At 31.3% G+C, this 19,004-nt stretch overlaps 1 long non-coding RNA gene across 1 annotated transcript; it reads left to right on the forward strand.

Moving 5' to 3' along the window:
* Positions 1–797: 797 nt before the first annotated feature.
* Positions 798–7,505, forward strand: LOC147908875 (uncharacterized). Its single transcript, XR_015545992.1, has 2 exons — positions 798–1,065; positions 1,202–7,505. It is a non-coding gene; the product is annotated as an uncharacterized LOC147908875 (long non-coding RNA).
* The last annotated feature ends 11,499 nt before the right edge of the window (positions 7,506–19,004 follow it).

A 19,004-nucleotide genomic window follows, 5' to 3' on the forward strand; every position in this document is an offset into this window, starting at 1 on the left:
ACAGCATCAACATTAGTGGCAACAACAGAATGGACGACGGAATTCATCATAAAGAAAAATACGTCCACGCTGGAATTCGGCAAACTAATTATAAACAGTCCTATTGGATGGTGTTTCATTCCCAAAAGCCAAATGAAGTCGATCGATGCATTGTTTCGGAATTAGATTTGTAATCGTAAAAAATCATTGCCCGAAAATTTTCACGCGAAATTTCCATTTTATCACAAAATAATTTCTTTTAAAATACTATGCAAACAAAACTAGTTCGCTTGGGTACAAACCGTCAACTGAATTATAGGTTAAAAACGTCTAATTTTACGGATATGATATTAGCATAACATTGGCGCCACTGGAAGTATTAGATTGCAGAAACTTTTCCAGCAGCCTACGTACTATATATAATTCACATTGAATTATTTAAGTATTAAAGATCCAGCTTCGATCAGTATAAGCTTATTCCATTACATGGAATAAACAATCAATATAAAGACGTCTGTGAAATATTAGTATTGTTCATTTTGTCTCTTGAGAGCTGTTCGGGATCACTTCGAATGAAGCCAGCGTAATTGAAATATTGGATTCATATGTACGATCCATCATACGATATTTGACATTTATTGTTACGATGAATATTGGACGTCGTATGACGGATGTTGTATACAGTGAATCCTACATTTCAAGTACGCTGGATTTATTCGGAGCGACCTCGAGCAGCTCCCAAGAGACAAAACGAAGAATGTTATTAAAGATGCAATGGGAAAAATCTTTAGAAGAAATTCACGAAATTCTAAAGGAACATGAAAAAGAATCTCAACATCGCGGAGGCGGCCATCTTAGGGAGACGAAAGGTGTATATGCCATTCAGAAGAAGAACGATAAGAAATACTATATTTGTGAAAAGAGCGACCATCTTGCAAAGGTATGCTGGCATCGCAAAAATCACAAAGGAGAGAATTACAAAGCTACTAATTCAAACAAGACAAGAAGGACGGAAGGATTCTGACGTGAACCAAGAAAATACGAAGAAGAAGAAATCCGCTAATAGTATAGGAAAATCGGTAGACGGTAATGATATGCATTTACATTGTATATTTACAATCCTGATATAGAAGGTGATGTCAATGACAATTGGTTATTCGATACAGGTGCGACCAACTATATGATAAATAATCTTAAATGATTTACTAATATCGATTTTCAGGAAGGTGAACTCTATCAAGCGGGAGCTGAATCAAGGCTGCGTTACGAAGGAATAGATAGTCGAAATTAGGACCAGGAATGAAAACGGAAAGGAAATTGTCATTATAATGAGCGATGTTTCATATGTATTATTACTTAGGGAAAATTTGCTATCCACGACGATACTCATGAAGAAAGGTTGCAAAATAATACAGCAAAGCGACACGGTCGCTGTGATGGATGAAGAAAGTAACGCAGTCTTGATCGGTAAATTGATTGGTAAGTGTTTAAAATTTTGGGCTGAGCCCTGTAACGATCGCAAGTTTTTACAGCATTAGAAAAAGACATTGCTCATAATATATGGCATAAGCAGCTAATTCATATAAACAATTAATATTTGTCTAAAATGATAATCTTGTAATGAATAATGATAACCTTAGATGGCATGTATATAACTTTTAATGATGATTTTGTCTGTGAAAGTTGCAATCTTAGTAAAATAACTTTTAATGATGATTTTGTCTGTGAAAGTTGCAATCTTAGTAAAATAACTAAGCAATCACATAAAACAATAACTCAAGACCAGAGTACATAACCGCTTGAATTAATTCATGGCGATGTGTGCGGACCTAGTACCAACTGAGTCGCTAAATGATTTGCTAAATGTATATGTTCGTACTGATAGATGACTTCTCGGGAATGTACTTCACATACTTTATGAAACACAAAAATGAAGTCAATGAAAAATTGGTTTCATTTAAAGAAAAATATGAAAATCTACTTGGTGTTAGAATTAAACATTTTAGAATGGAATTACAAGAGAATTTGTAAACTAAGAACTTAATGAATTTTTAAATAGAAACAGAATAATCCATGAAAAAAACGTACCATATATCCTGAAAGCAAAACACAACGGCAAAACACAATGCGCTAATCGAACTATTTTAGAATGTACTAAAGCACTCTTATATGATAACAAGTTATCGAATGTATTTTGGGCAGAAGCGGCAGCATGTGCTAGTCACGTCAGTAACGTAATTTTCCATAAAAACAAAAGTAAAACGCTGTTTGAATTATTTTTCGGAATAAGACTAAATATCAACTATCTTCGTATGTTCGGATGCATCGTATACTTTCACGTTCCTAAACAAAAACGCGACAAATTTACAACATTTACCCGGTAAGATAGGAATAATGGTAGGTTACGCGGAAAATGTTACAGAATATACGAGCCGGAAACAAGATAAGTCTTAGAGGAAAGGTCAGTAAACTTTAATGAAAATGATTCTGGCAAAAGACTCCTTAACGATAGTGATAGAAGAGCTAACGAATATAATATACTGATATACTTAGAACCGGAACATGAGATGGCAAATGATAATGGAACAGACGTGAGTATAAATAGCGAAACGACAAGTAATGGAGAAAATAGCGAAATCGTAGAAACAGAACGTAAGTCATGTGGCAGGCCTCATTGGTAATGGAAGGAGAGAATATTTAGCCGAGAAGCAAATAATCCAAATTAGACACCAGTTCGTAGATCCAAGAAATTACAAGCAAAAGCCACGACCAACTTAATAGAATAAGCTGAGATACCATCTAATTATGATGAAACAAAGAATAGCCAAATTGGGAAAGAGCTATGAGGGAGGAATTAAAATCACTTGAAACACATTCCATGTGAGATGTAGTAGATCGATTGAATAAGTATGAAGAGTAAATAGATTCTAACAATTAAAAATGCTAATGTGAATGATGGTATCAAGTTTAAGGCCAGGTTAGTAGCAGCAGAGTTTAATTACGTGAAACATAAAGACTATGAAGAATCGTATTCATCTGTAGTATCCATGGAAGCATGGTGATTATTTGTAGCATTAGCTAGTAAGTTAAAATTAAATTTACGGTTCTTTAATGTTAAAACGGCATATCTACACGGAGATTTATCACAAACGATTTATTTGTCATTGCCTTCAAGGTTTGAAGATGCGTATGGAAAGAATAAATTTCTCAAGCTTAATAAGAGTACATATATACGGTTTATCACAACCCGGACGTAATTAGTTTTTGAAATTCAAAAAAGTACTAACGCGAATAGGTTTTAAGTCTCAGAAAGGTATATTTATATTGTCGAGTAAGAAGGGTTCATTGCCATCTCTGTCTATATTTATGATTTCTCGGTTATAGATAACAATTCCGAATATTGCGAGACCCTCTGCCATATCTCCATATCACGAATGTGTCGTTCACATAATAGAACCAAATTTCTAGTTTTTTTTTTATGTTTTTCTGAGGGCCTCTTTCTCAAAGTGCTCCATGAAGATATTGGCGATTACAAGAGAAATAGGAGAGCCCATCGCTGCTCCTGAAGTTTGTTCGTAAAATTGGTTGTTATAGGAAAAGTAAGTGTTAAGCAGTGCTCTATTAACAAAAATATCCTTCATAAAATCAGCCTCATCCTCATCAAAGATCGCATCCACCCAGATCTTCCATAAAACTTTTAAACTCCACCTGTTCCTATCCGTCACGATACGACATGACATCTGGCAAACTCTAAATCATATTACATATGAACAAGCCATGAAGATCCATAGGCCATCAAGTGTACAGAAAATCAACACACATAGACAGATACTTATATGCCGAGTCGCACCACCACCCAGTACAAAAACAGTCAGTAATCAACTCACTGGTACAGCTTTCACCATCTCTGACAAAGAACATCTACAGACAGAACTCAACCGCCTAAAACTAGTCTTATATAAAAACGGACACGACAAAAAAGACATAACCAAGATAATCAATAAACATGCAAACAAGACAACGATCTCTGATACACAATCAGACGATAGGATCCTCTCTATTCTCCCATATAATCAAAGGAACAAGAACAGATCGCATTGGCAGAATATTAAACAAACATAATATCCGAACTATCTTCAAAGCACCCAAAAAATAGGACAAATCTTAAGAAACCATAAAAATCAAAGACCTCCACTCAGCTCTGCAGGAGTATACAAAATACCTTGTTCCTGCGGACAAGTATACATTGGAGAAACCGAGAGAATGGTCAATCTACGGATAAAAGAACACCAACGTGATGTCAAGCTAAAACACGCCACGCTGTCGACATTATCAGAACACACAACATCGAAACAGGACATCAAATATTGTTTGACAAAGCGACCACGATAGCCAACGTTACATCATACTTTCCAAGAAAGTATAGAGAAGCTATAGAGATACAAAAACACCCTAATAATCTAAATAGAGATAATGGCTACAACATAAATAAAATATGGAAGATCATTCTCCCGATTATTGAAGACCAACCAAATTCCACCACCTCTTCTCCCACCCTTTTCCCACTCCAACAAGCAGCGTAATATAAAAAAGGAAGGGTCTGGAGGAACAGCTCAGTATCAGGCTGCCCCTGATGAAGTGAACTGCAAGGCTCACGAAACGTTGGCATTCCAAGAATAGATCTAGACACGGAGAAAACCCGCGAAACACATAACAGTTATGTAGAAGATATAGAATTTTATAAAGAGATGATAGGCGAGTTATTGTATTTAGCAAATCGCATGAGGCCATTGCGTTTGTAACATCGTACTTATTACAATTTGGTAATAGACCGGAAAGATGATCATACAGACATATCGTACTAGTGAATCGTGTCTTACAATACTTACAAGGCACGCAAGAGAAAAAATTATTTTACACTAGAGAATGCAGAACTTTGAGAGTGTATGCAGATTCAAGTTAGGGTGAGGATGATGAGTTGTTTTCAGGAGTGTTAGGAGGTTCGCTATTAATATAAAAAAGTAATAAGCAGAAATGCATAGGATTATTCACTTGTGTAATAGGATTATTCGCGTGTTCAGACATAGTAAAGGATATGAAGTGGCTAAGTTTATGGAAATGGGGCTAGAAACTTTCTTGGACAAACCTGTTGTTATGTACCGTGATAATAAGCTATAGAATGGAGAGTGTGAGGTAATCAAATAAGACATAACATGTAAACTTGAAATTTTATTAGAGACGAAATAGAGAAGGGCGAAATTGATGTACGTTATATTGAGACCAAATTGATGATTGCAGATTTTTTAACTAAAGGGATAATGTACGATAAATTGTTATGGGCATTAAAAGAAATTAATGTAATAGATTTAAAGGAAATAGCGTATAACAACGATACTCGTAGGGGGAGAATGTAGGATAATAAGTAGTCTAATTGTAGTAGTCTAGTTGTAGTAACTAGTCTTACGTGAATCTTATTCACGTAAGATTAGTTACTACAAGATCTGATCATTAGTATTTATAAGATTGGCAGCGCTGAGAGCGAGGAAGCGCCACCGCTAATCCCCAGGTTTTTGATGCGCAAAGAGTAAAATGAACATAGAAGTAGAACCGTTTTTGTTACGATCGCGTGCACACGATACATCGTTGGCGTAAATATTATATTATTAAGTTAACCATATGTATAATCTGTAGTCAATAATAAATCAAATTATAACAGTTTTTACTAATATAGTTCATTTAGCTTAAAAATAGTAAATACTTAATAAATTAAGTTTTTGTTAGGTAACGTATATACCAGAGTTACTTTATCGTCTCACCACCTAATGTAACATATCTAAGCTACAATATTAATTTTTAATCAACTTATGTCGCTGATGATAACGCGATCATTCAATTTTCTTATAAATTTTTATAAAAAAAGATTATTATAGAATATTTTACATTTATTGTATATTTGCAACCATTGTAAAGATTAAATCGATATTTTTGTAAAATTCAACAAGTTTTTTAAATTCGTATTATCACACGATAATACTGATAATTCATAATAATAAAATGAAATAATTGATATCAATACAAATACAAGTGCAAAAATATATTTCAGCCAATTTTATTTTAACGTCATTTGTTTTTTTTCATTATTATCATTTAATAATTATAAAATACTTGATTTTTATCAATAAATTATCAAAATTAGATATTAATTAATTATTAAGTATTAATTAATGATTTCTTTTATTAATCTTATACTTTCAATTATTTTTATTTTTAAATTTAATACTTTCAAAGGAAATTCGATTTAAAAAAAATCTATAGGCAGTGATGGAAATTTAGTTGTCTAAATCGTTCCTATAGGCAGTGATAGAAATTTGGCCCCAATTCAGAGAATCAGCCCCTCCATTTTTGTTCCATCAATTGATACCGCGTTTGGCTAAAGTGCGGCGTCAATTGATGGAACAAAAGTCAAGGGACTGATTTTATGAATTACATGGGGCCAAATTTCTATCACTGCCTATAGGAACGATTTAGGCAACCAGTTGCCTAAATCTTTTGCAACATGTTACAAAAAGATTTATAACATATTAATTTATTATTAATGAAAAGTTAAACATCTAATAGTAAGCGTTCGAAATCTCAAGTTACAATTTCTAATGTTCATTTGCGTACAAATGTACTAAAATAGTGCCAAATGGAAAATATAATAAAAAATCGGTTAAGTAGTACACATTCAGCAATTCTCCCCTAATTATTACTTTGTATATATCTGTCTAATATAAAAAGTATTTTAATTTATAAAATAAATATTCAAATGGTATATAGAAAAATATCTTTTTCTTTGGAGAAATTTTTGGATATATTATCTCAGACATACTGGCAACATAGAGATATTTATGTTTCCGATAAAATTAAAAAGATTTATTGATAACTGATGATGACATATCATAATTAATTTGATGTCTATTGATATAAATTAACATGACGTCAGTAATCAATAAGATAAATCGTAAATTTTTAGTAGAAAATATTATCGTAGGAAATATTTTTTAAATTTATATTTAATCATATTTACAATAGAATTAAATATTACATAATATTAAATACTACAAATATATAATTAAACATTACAAATATATTACATACTAAATACTTTACTTTCATAAATAATATTATTTTCGATATAACTTGTTTTTATAAATTCTTTGATTCTGTACAATTATATAAACTTGTTTATTTGCTAAAATAAAATCTCGAAATATGGTAAAAGATGATATCAAAATTGGTGCGATTAGATATGAGATTAAATATGATGAAAATAACAGTTATCAACAAGATGATGATGAAATACTATATGCGTCAGTATAGATATATACGTAATATAACAGTATAAAAAAATTCATTAATCAAAGTTAATATTTTGACAATGTCAACTTTGCTCGACAAAAATTTAAAATCAGTAATAATATTTAAAGAAGGATAACGCGTTATATGATTATTGTTGACGGAATTATATTATGCGTGACAGAAAATTTAATAAAAAAAGAAATTAAAATCGATATATTTATGTGTATATTGAAGATTAGTTTCAAATTCGCATGTTACTAAAATATGTGTAATATCTGCATTATGCAAATATCTATTTCTTTCACTCCGTTATTTACACAACATGTATATAAAAGAAAGATAATTTTTAATTAATATTTTATATTTATAATTCTTTTTTTCTGAGATACAATATTACTTTACTTAAAGCGTAAATCAAAATAAATATGTTTATATCATCATATTTATTTAATTTTATTATATCTCTTCTATCTAAAATAATTTTACGCGGTTTTAGTATCGTTTATTACAGATTTACGTTAAAAAAAATTACAATATTTATTTCGGCGAATACAATAATTATAATTTGTTATAACTTTGCTAATAATAGATGTCTTTAACAAATTTTAATTTTTATCTGAAAACGCGAATAATGTGTATGTGACATGTAAAATAGAAAATGTTTCTTCTTTGTCATCGCATTACATGGACGTAGTAGAAAGTTTTAAACATAAATTTAATTTTGTGATCTAGAAACATTAGTGCGATTGTACGCTGTTTTATATAGTTTCCGGAAAATGCTCCTAAAATTTACTTATAGTCAAATATTAATAAATAGATTAAAATGTATTGTGTTATATAATATATATTAATCGGATATAATATATATTAATCGAATAATGAACAATAAAATTACAGAATAAATCATGTATTAAATTAATATAAAAAAATTACAGAGTTAGTATATAAAAAAGGAGCTAATTGGACTGATTGAAGAAGAATATCATTCGAGTCATTTTTTGTCGCTGCAGAAAATTTGATTCTAATAAAAATTTGTGATGTAAAAATATTTAAAATAAAGATAAATTAATATTTAAATCTGTACCTCTTTTAGTTTTCTATTTTCTATAGATAATACCGAATAAAATTGTCCTATTTTATTTATATAAAAAAGGAATGACGTAATACTATTCCCTTTTTCTGTGATTACATAGGATTCACAATGAATACGCATAATTGTGATGCATGATAAATTTCATTTAATCTAATTTAATCAAAAGATATTAGATACGCACAAATTCATGATTGATAGCGTATGTAACAATATTTATTTCGACAGTCCAATAGAAAACGACGTTAAAAGTTTGCATTATTCAGAGATGCAAATATGCACAAATCGAGCATAGCTCGTTCTCGGAAACAAGACTAAATTTCATATATAACCATGGCCAGTGCCTATTTTGCTGCAGATAAAACGCATAATTGTCTGCAATTTGGTTTACATTCAACAATCGCAATTAGAAATCAGATTTCCTAAATCAACTATATTTAGTGTGGTATAATTTCTACAAGCGTTGACCATATCACACTTCGTTTCGTCGCTTGTCGCACTACGAGTGATGTAATGCCGATATCACACTAGTGATCAGAAATTGCGTCTGCATTCGCATTTGCGTTTCTTGACCAATCAAAAAGAAGCTGGTCAGCAGTTTCCGATCACATTCCAACCGAGCTTAGCAAGATAAAATCAACATTCTTGAAAAATTCAATAAAATTGATAAACCTAAGAACTTAAAAATGTTTACTAGATTTTGTATAATAATAAAAGTTATAAGAATAATTACAAAAAGATTGTTTTATAATTATACTTATAATTTTGTTATAAAATCTTAAGTTTTCAGTAAAAAGTTTTAAGTTCTCAGATTTATCAATTTTATTGAATTTTTTGAGATGTTGATTTTATCTTGCTAAGTTCGGTTGGAATGTGATGGAATTGAACGAAGCTATTCTGGATCTGTGAAGTTAGCACGACATTCTATCAATATAAAAAAATAATGACAGTTCCAGTAGCACTTTTTACAATTATACAGTTCTATATAAAAATAAAAAAAATTTTTTTTTATATTAAAAAGCAAATATGAAAATATGGCATGCTAACTTCGTGAATCTTGCACGACATTTTTTCTTCTAAAGTAAAAAAACGATAAATTATTACTTTTGGCAACAGTTTCCGTTAATTTTTCTAGAGATCTACTAATATATGCATTTTGGAAACAAAATTTCAACAATTACCAATTTTTATACATTTTAAATATAGAAGATAGGATGACACTTGGAGAAAAAGTATCGTACTGATTGCTTATAGCAGTTTTAGTGACAGTTCTTGTTAGTTCTAGCAGAATTCTCTATGCTTTACAATCATTTTTAAACAGAGTTTCGGTCATTATATATTTTTAATCTACAAGTCCAGCATGACACTTGGAGAAAAACTATTGTTCTTGTTACTTATTATAATTCTGGTTATAGTTCTAATTTTAGTAAAGTTTTAAGCTATACAATTTTTAAAATGAGTTCCGTTATCGCAAAATTTTTAAATAATTTTCTAATATTAGACGTTACAAGTTAATACGATGTTTGCAGAAAATGTGTTATGCTGGATTCAGATATTAAAAGTTATTTAAAAATATGTAGCAACTGGAACGCTTTTTAAAAATGTTATAGAGCACAGAACTTTGCAGAATTAACGAGAACTGTCGCTAAAATTAAGCAGTTAGGACTTTTTCCACAAATGTTGAGATCCAGATATAAAAAATTAATTAAAAATATATAGCAGCCTAAACTCTGTTCAAAAATGATTGTAAAGCATAACACTTTGCTAGAATTAACGAAAACGTTCGCTAGAATTGTTATAAGCAACCAGTACGACACTTCTTTTCCAAGTGTCATTCTCAAAGTTGGAATTTTGTTTTCAAAGTGCATATATGAGTAAATCTCTAGTAAAAATAATTGGGGAATTGTTGCCAAAAGTGGTAATATAACTGTTTTCTTATATTTTAGAGGTAAAAGGTGTCATGCGTGATTCGTGAAGTAAATATGCCATATTTTTATATTTGCTTTTTAATATAAAAAATGCGGAACTTTTTTTTATTTTTATGTAGAACTGTATAACTATGAAAAGTGTTCCTGAAACTATTAGGTGTTGGAATTAATTCGTAGCGTTTTTTAATGAAAGAATGTTATTTATTTCACATGAGCATTAAAAAATACATTAATGAAAGTACTTCCCATCACTTGTAAAACGCTACGAATTAATTCCAACACCTAATATTATTATTTTTTTTTATATTGATAGAATATTGTGCTACATTCACAGATCCAAATACTTTCGATAATTTGAATTTTGTCCTTTGTTTAAATTAAGATTAAATTTTCTGATCGATAAGAGCTTACAATTTTTTGATATAAATAAAAAATTGCAATGACTGATATCTTTATTTTTTTTACAATAGTAAAGATGATATAAATTATATATTGATCTATAAATTTAATAAATTATATATTGTTAAAAGCTCGTATTTATTCAATATGTGTCAAACGAGCTATTTTAAAAATAGCGTAATATTTTTGATGTAAATTTTTATTCATATTAATTAATATGCGAACTAACATAAGTGTTAATTTATTAATAGTATATTAATATTGAATTTTTTTTTCGATAAAATTTTAACCTTAAATATTTTCTACGAATAACAGATATTTAGAGAGATTTTCTTATCAGCTTTATTAATTGAATTAAATTTTTGCAACAACTGGTAAGTGCGTTATTGTATAGTACATCCGTCATTATCAATTTTTCAATGGAATTAGACGCATAGTTCAGTATTTACTGTTTTATAATGTCGATATAATTTTTATCTTTATGAATTGTTTTAGTACTTTTATAATAAGACGAATTTTCTAAATTTTAAACATATTTTTCAATATACTTTTTATATATAAAAGCTTGTACACGAACAAAAAGGATGACCGTAAATAGGCAATATATTTCTGATGTTCTCTTCAATGTGTGAAAATTGAATCGGTAGAAAAGAGACCTTTTCATCCTTTCCTGTCACGCAAGTAAGTTATATCGCAACACGATAAGCTTTCCCAGAGAGTTCCATGTTTTCGATCTCTAACGCATATTTCATCTTTTGAAGAAACTTTTATGCCAAAAAATATTTAGCATACTTTAATATAATTTGTCCTTTGTAAATGTATATATATATGTGTGTGCATGTATGCGTGCGCGCGCGTGTGTGTATAATTATAAAGAGGAATTTGATATCGAGAAAACAGCATGTATATTTGGAATCTTTCTCACAATTATATTATGAGACTCCTCGTTGACATTAAAAAGACATACTTTGAGTCAATAAGAAGATAACAAGAAACATGTCAAAACTAATTTTCGAGCTATTATTTCTCTTGGATCACTTGCTTGTGTGCGACACGATTAATCTATATGTTATGATTACATGTATATAGCTAAGATAAAGCAGATCGAAATGTCTTGTCTATAAGCATGAATTGGGTTTCGTTCAAAACTTGATTATCACAGAATTTAATTACATTGTTAATTTATATGCGTTTAAATGTATAATTGTATAAAGTAATTATATTTTACATTATTTTCATTATTGTTATTATATCTACATTAAGTAGTTTGATTTATAGGTACATTATAAGTAGTTTGATTTATAAGTACAACAGGAATGATATACATGATATGTATATCATTCCTGTTCATATATTAATAAAGGTTTGTTAGAATCTCAAATTATTTTTTTTTAAATTTATTATCGCATGTTCTATGCTATTAATTTAATATTAATATTGACTTAATATAATTTAATAGTTTAACACATTTCAATAGTTATAATCATAAAGTTGTATGATATAGAATTTTTCAACTCACAAAAAGAGAATAATTAATTTTTCAATAATTTTTAATATTTTTATTTTTTGAAATTTTTTTAATGCATCGGGAACTTTAGATATAAAATAAAGCTATTAAGATGCTCAGAACTATTCAATCTCAAATTTTGACAAAAAATTAGCACCATATTAAAAAAAAACTTTTTTTAATGATTATTAAGTAGAACTTTTGTTATAAACTATAGGGAACTCTTTGTTTTGTCAAAAGGAAGTGGAAATTCTAATTAGAACTCATGTGTACTTTGTTGGAATGCTAACTTCATATATTCCAAATCGCTTTCAAATCTCTTTACTCTTTAATCCTAAATGAAATATTTGAATTTATTTAAAATAAGAAAAATACATTTTCGGCTAATACGAATGTATAATCCGAATATAGAATTCGTAACACTGTACATCTGCGCCGACTTCTATTGTTTTATGAATAGTAATTGTTTGAGAGGTGTATCAAGATTTGGTTGAAATCAAAGAATGTCAATTTTCTCAAAAACTATCAATTTTCGGATAATATATATACATAAAATATTAGGTGTAGTAAAAAGAAATCCATTATTTTTCCAATAGATGACTTTAGTAATCTGTATCTCGTCTACGCGTGATACAGATTACTAAAGCCATCTATTGGAAAAATAATGGATTTCTTTTTACTACACCTAATATATATAAATACATATACATAAAAATTACTTGTTTCAAATGTTTAAATATCTATCAATTCTCTCAGGTTTGAAAGCGTCATTGGGAAAAAAAAATCACGATTTTCTCGAAAAATACTGCTTTACAGGGATTATTTTTTGATGCCCTAGAATAATCACGCAAAATATATAATGAAAACGAACGTGGTTTATAAATAAAAACTTATGAAAAGAAGAGCCTAAAACCACCGCACAAGATATTGTTTGTGATATTTACTTATCATTACATAAATAAAACATTAGACGTTTCGAGCACAATTTGGCCATGTTCAGTAAATTCACAATATTTTTAAAACGCAGAATTACATATATCTGACATTAAATTCAACCGTCATGTAATATAATTATGTATAAACATGTTCTTTCATATTGTGAAGGTGCATCGTACAACAATGTTGCAGCGCCAATTGTCATATTGCGAATTATGCAGAACAAGAATTTCCAGATTCTAATTAAAAAAATTAACTTATCATTAATATCTTCTAGTTGAAATGTAGAAGAATAAAATCGTTACCTGTTTTACAGCAAAAAAATGATGAATCTTAAGCACTTCCTTTACACAGATGGAAATTTGTCGTGACATTATGTATTATTATTTGTCATATTATATATGTTACCACTATTTATATATATGTGTCAAAAGTTTAGATTGTTGTAGAATTATTTATTAAATGTGAAAGAAATCTTTCTTTAGAAAAGGCAGATAAACATCGAGCAAACCTTTAGTGTCACTTTGCTATTGATACTACTTATTTGGCTTTTTATGTACATCATTTCAGAAATTCTTCTTTTCAATAATGATTGTTCTGTATCTAAAATTCTGATATTATTCCAATTCGTGCATCTCATTCAACTGGTGACGTGAAACCACTGACATCTTCGAGGTGAATCTTCTTATGTCAGCTTTATGTCCCTTTATTCAAGTTTTTAATTTCCTTTTTGTTTGGCCAAAATAAGAAGACTCACAATTTAAACAATTTATTTTATAAACCACTCCACAATGGTCCTCTTTACACAAAGGATTTTTTCCAGTTTTAATAAATCTATTCAATTTATTTATAGGTTTGTAAGCGATATTAAAGCCCTGAATATATGATAGTTTTTAAAATTTTTCCGATAGTTTACTTAAATATAGTATTATTATAAAAAACTTGGATTGGGATAATATCAGAATTTTAGATATGGAACAATCATTATTGAAAAGAAGAATTTCTGAAATGATGTACATAAAAAGCCAAATAAGTAGTATCAATAAGCAAAGTGACACTGAAGATTTGCCCGATGTTTATTTGCTTTTTCTAAAGAAAGATCTCTCTTATTTAATAAATAATTCTATAACAATCTAAACTTTTGACACGTATATATAAATAGTGGTAACATATATGATACGACAACTAATAATACACAATGTCATGACAAATTTCCATCTGTGTAAAGGAAGTGCTTAAGATTCATCATTTTTTTGTTGTAAAACAGGTAATGATTTTATTCTCATACATTTCAACTAGAAGATATTAATGACAGGTTAATTTTTTAAATTAGAATCTGAAAATTCTTGTTCTGCATAATTCGCAATATGACAATTGGCGCTGCAACATTGTTGTACGATGCACCTTCACAAGATGAAAGAATATAGTTATATTATACGACGGTTGAATTTAATGTCAGATATATGTAATTCTGCATTTTAAGAATATACTGAATTTAGTGAAGATGGCCAGATTGTGGCCGAAACATCTAATGTTTTATTAATGTAATGATAATTAAATCAAACAATATCTTGTACGGTAGTTTTATGCTCTTCTTTTCATAAATCACGCAAAAATTGATAAAAATTCGTGAAATACATATATGAGTGTCTCCTTGTCAGTTTAATCAGTTTTATTCTGCAGTGTTCTACCCATGTAAGACACCTTGTAGAGTGATTTTATGTAAAAGTGCACAGGACAATTTAAATGTATAGAACAGACAAGAGATTATTGAAATGTGCATATTTTTATAATATAATTATAATATAATTATATCACATGAGTTTCTTACAATTCTTGTAATTTATTTAGTTGCATGCATTTTATCCGAATTTCTGGTCTGAATCAGGCAATCCCTAATTACAACAGCGACGTTTAGCATCATATCATAATCACGGGTCCGCCGGTAGCCGAGTGTCTCAGATGGTTAAGTTCGGTCAAATTAAAGGCTGAATTTCAGTGGCTAGTCGAAGCTGATATATGCCGACTGTCCAGTAGTCAAAGGACGAATCCCATTTATATGATACAGAAAAAAGATGGGTCATGGAGGATCTGCGGCGATTACCATCGTCTCAACGCGATAACCGTGCCCGATAAATTTGCCCGTATCACATTTACACGACTGCTCTTCCAACTTTCGCGGAAAAGTTATTTTTTCCAAGCTAAATCTGCATCAAATTCCAGTCGCACTCGAAGATATTTCGAAAACGGCCTGTCATCATGCCCTTCGGGCTGTTTGAATATCAATTTATGATATACGATCTTAAAAACGCTAATCAGACATTTCAGCGATCTTTCGCGTACTTGGTGACCTGGAATTTGTATTTGCATTCATTGACAATATTCTCATAGCGTCGTCGGCTTTAGAAGAGCACGAAACCCACTTATGCATCGTATTACAGCAATTAAAAGAATTTCACTTACGTCAATGTAGAAAAGTGCGAGTTCGGCAAGCAAGAATTAGAATTCCTCGGCTTTATGATAAACAGCGAAGTTGGGTGTAAACCAACATCCGATAAGATTCAGACCGTTCACGAATTTTCTAAGCTAAGTACGATAGTTGAATTGCGACATTTTCTAGGGCTGGTTAACTTCTATCACAGACTATTGCATAACGCAGCCACTGTGTAGGCACCACTAAAAGAATACCTTCGCGATTCACGCAAAAACGACCAATCGTATGGACGCCGGCAGCTGAAGAAGCGTTTAGTAAGTGCAAAGAGAATCTGGCCAGCGCGACTATACTCTCTCATCCGTTCGACGCAGCTGAGTCACGCCTTGTTTGCAACGCGTCCGATTTTACTATTGCCGTCCTTAAGCAACGCCTAGACGACCTGAAAATCCCTCGCGTTCTTTTCGCGCACGTTAAGTCCGGCGCAACAAAATTATAGCGCGTATGATCGTAAACTAATCGCGATCGCTGAAACAGTAAAATATTTTCATTATTTCCTTGAAGGGCGTGACTTCAAGATTGTCATAGATCACAAGCCTCTCATCTTCGTTCATGCAGCGTTCGCCGCGTCAACAGAGACAGCTGTTGTTTATCTCGCAGTTCACCACGCGTATTGAGTACCTTTCGAGCAACGATAATATCGTGGAGGATTCTCTTTTCTGCATCGAAGCTATTCATTTACCCGCCGAAATAGAACTGAACGAGTTCGCAGAGTAGGAACAAGACGAGAAGCTACGGTCTATTCGCGAATTCTTCTGAATTTCCAGTCACCTGAAATGAATTCAATAGAGACCAACGCACACTTTACTGTGAAATGACTGGCGAGGCAATCCGCTCCTACATATCGACGTCCATGCGCAATTGTGTTTTTCGTATGTTTCATGACGCGGCTCATCTAAATCACTGATCGGTAATTCGTTAACGGTATGTGACCTAACAGTGTATGACCTAACATGCATCGCGACATTGCGAAGTGATGCAAAAATTATCTTGATTGTTAGCAATTAAAAATAACTCGACACGTTCAATTGACACCTAAAAAATTTATTGCGCCGGACGGTCGTTTTGAGTATGTCCATATGGATGTAATAGGTCCCTTACCGGAATTAAACATTATATACTTGTTACACGGTTATAGATACTGTGTAACAATCATCGATAGATTTTCGCATTGGCCAGTAGCGGTATTTCTCAAAGACATCGAAGCCATAACAATGGTATTTTTACGGGTGAACTTTGAAGCACCCATAACTACTGATCAAGATAACCAATTTGAAGCACAACTTTTTACCACGCTTTTTCAGTTGATCGGCTGTCGGCATATTCGTACTACGGCGTATCACTCCTCGAATGATATGATCGAGCGGTGGCATAGAAGTTTCAAGGCTGCGATTATGTGCAAATGATAGTTGATTACGAGTACTCTCGATTGTATTATTAGGTCTACGTACGCACGTCTCGACATTGCTTGCAGAATTTGTATTCGGAGTGACGTTGTGCGTTCCCGGATAATTTGTACTGCCGAATGACTTTATTCCAAATTCCAATGTATTTATCGAAGAATTTCGCGAATATCTGTCTAAAGTTATGCTATATCTCTATAGAGCACAAATATAAGAAACGCGCATTTGTATTCAAAGATTTATACTCGTGTTCTCACGTATTTTTACGGATGGGCGGACTACTAAGAGATCGTTAGAGCGGCATTATACTGGCTCCCATAAAATTCTCAATGTCCATAAAATTCCGAATGTCGGATCGCGTGTTCGACATCAGCACACAACGTAGCGTATCGGTCGAAAATTTAAATCTGGCGCATTTCATGCGCGAGGAGTTATGCAATGCGAGTCAGGACAAACAACCGATTCGTCCAATAATGAGCAACCGGTGTTAAAAACGTATGCGCGTCCGAAGAAAAAAGTCACTTTCGCCTTATAAATTATAATAAGTCTTCCAGCGTTGAATGTAATTAGATTAAGTAAAAAACTGGAAAGGATACGGGTAGTAGAAATCAAGCGCAGAAGACGTCGCGCAAATAATATATCTATGAAGTGTGAAACTTCTTTATTCATTAAAATACTAGATTGTCCTAACATACAAAATCTAAATGTTGAGATAGTTAGAGAAATACAGATTAATCATCAGTCATTTCTTCCACTGATTTCTTCTCCTTCATTTACCTCACAAAGGAATGACTAGTTCGTGAATTTATCAACCGTTTCCATAGCTCCTAATATATAATACAAAACAATTGGGAGATAACTTTGTCTTACCTTTGAACAATAGATTAAATTTAACGGTCGATCTTATTAAGTATTGAAAGTAATATTTACAAATTGCCTATTGATGAGCAGATCTCGATCTCGAATCACTCATTTCCTGTACTAAATAGCTTAGCTTCTCGTTCTTTACATTGTACGGAGGTAGATAGGAGTTTGTCACAACTAACGAAAGACACTAGAATTTTTTTGAGGGATATGAATGATAGGATTATTTTTATTCGTGCGGATAAGGGTAATGTGACGGTAGCATTGGATAGACAGATGTACATTTCCAAGTAAATGAGATGCTTCAGGATGTGAATACTTATGAGATAATTGAAAGAGAGCCGACGAGGAGGATGGTAATAGGCTTACGCGCTTTATTCGTTAAAAGGAAAAAAAGTATATAGCTAATTCCACATATAAAAGTTTGTCAAGTAATTATGGGATACTTCCGAAAGCCTACGTTCTTCCGAAGATACATAAGCAGGACTGTCCCTTTCATATAATAGTTTCTTCGATAAATAACCCTTTGTATTCGTTAGCAGTGTTTCTTCATAATATTATCATAAAAACAATTCCTAAGGCACACAGTCATATCGAAAATAGTTTTAAATTTGTTAAGGAACTTGATGGTAGACGTTTGAGTGATGAATTTCAGTTAATGTCACTGGATGTTGTGAACCTTTTCACTAACGTCCCCATTGATTATGCGATGGACTATATTAAAGACCATTGGCGATTTATTTCTGGAGATTGTTGTTTACCGGAGGAGGAATTCATCAAAGCGGTTCAGTTTATTTTAGATTCTATTTTTTTTGTTTTTGATAGTATTATATATAGGCAGAATTACGGGACTCCTATGGGCTCTCCGTTATCTCCCGCGGATATAGTTATGCGAAAACTGGAGATTAGAGCTTTGTCTTTGATTCGGTTTCCGTTACCCTTTTACTATAGGTTTGTTGACGATATATTATTGGTGATATCTACGTCTTCGGTTAGTTCCATCCTTGATATTTTTAATTCTCAGCATTCTAGGCTTCAGTTTAATATGGAAGTAGGGGGTGACAGA

Source organism: Acromyrmex echinatior, chromosome 8 (genome assembly GCF_024713525.1).
Source record: "Acromyrmex echinatior isolate Ae372 chromosome 8, ASM2471352v2, whole genome shotgun sequence".
NCBI lineage: Eukaryota > Metazoa > Arthropoda > Insecta > Hymenoptera > Formicidae > Acromyrmex > Acromyrmex echinatior.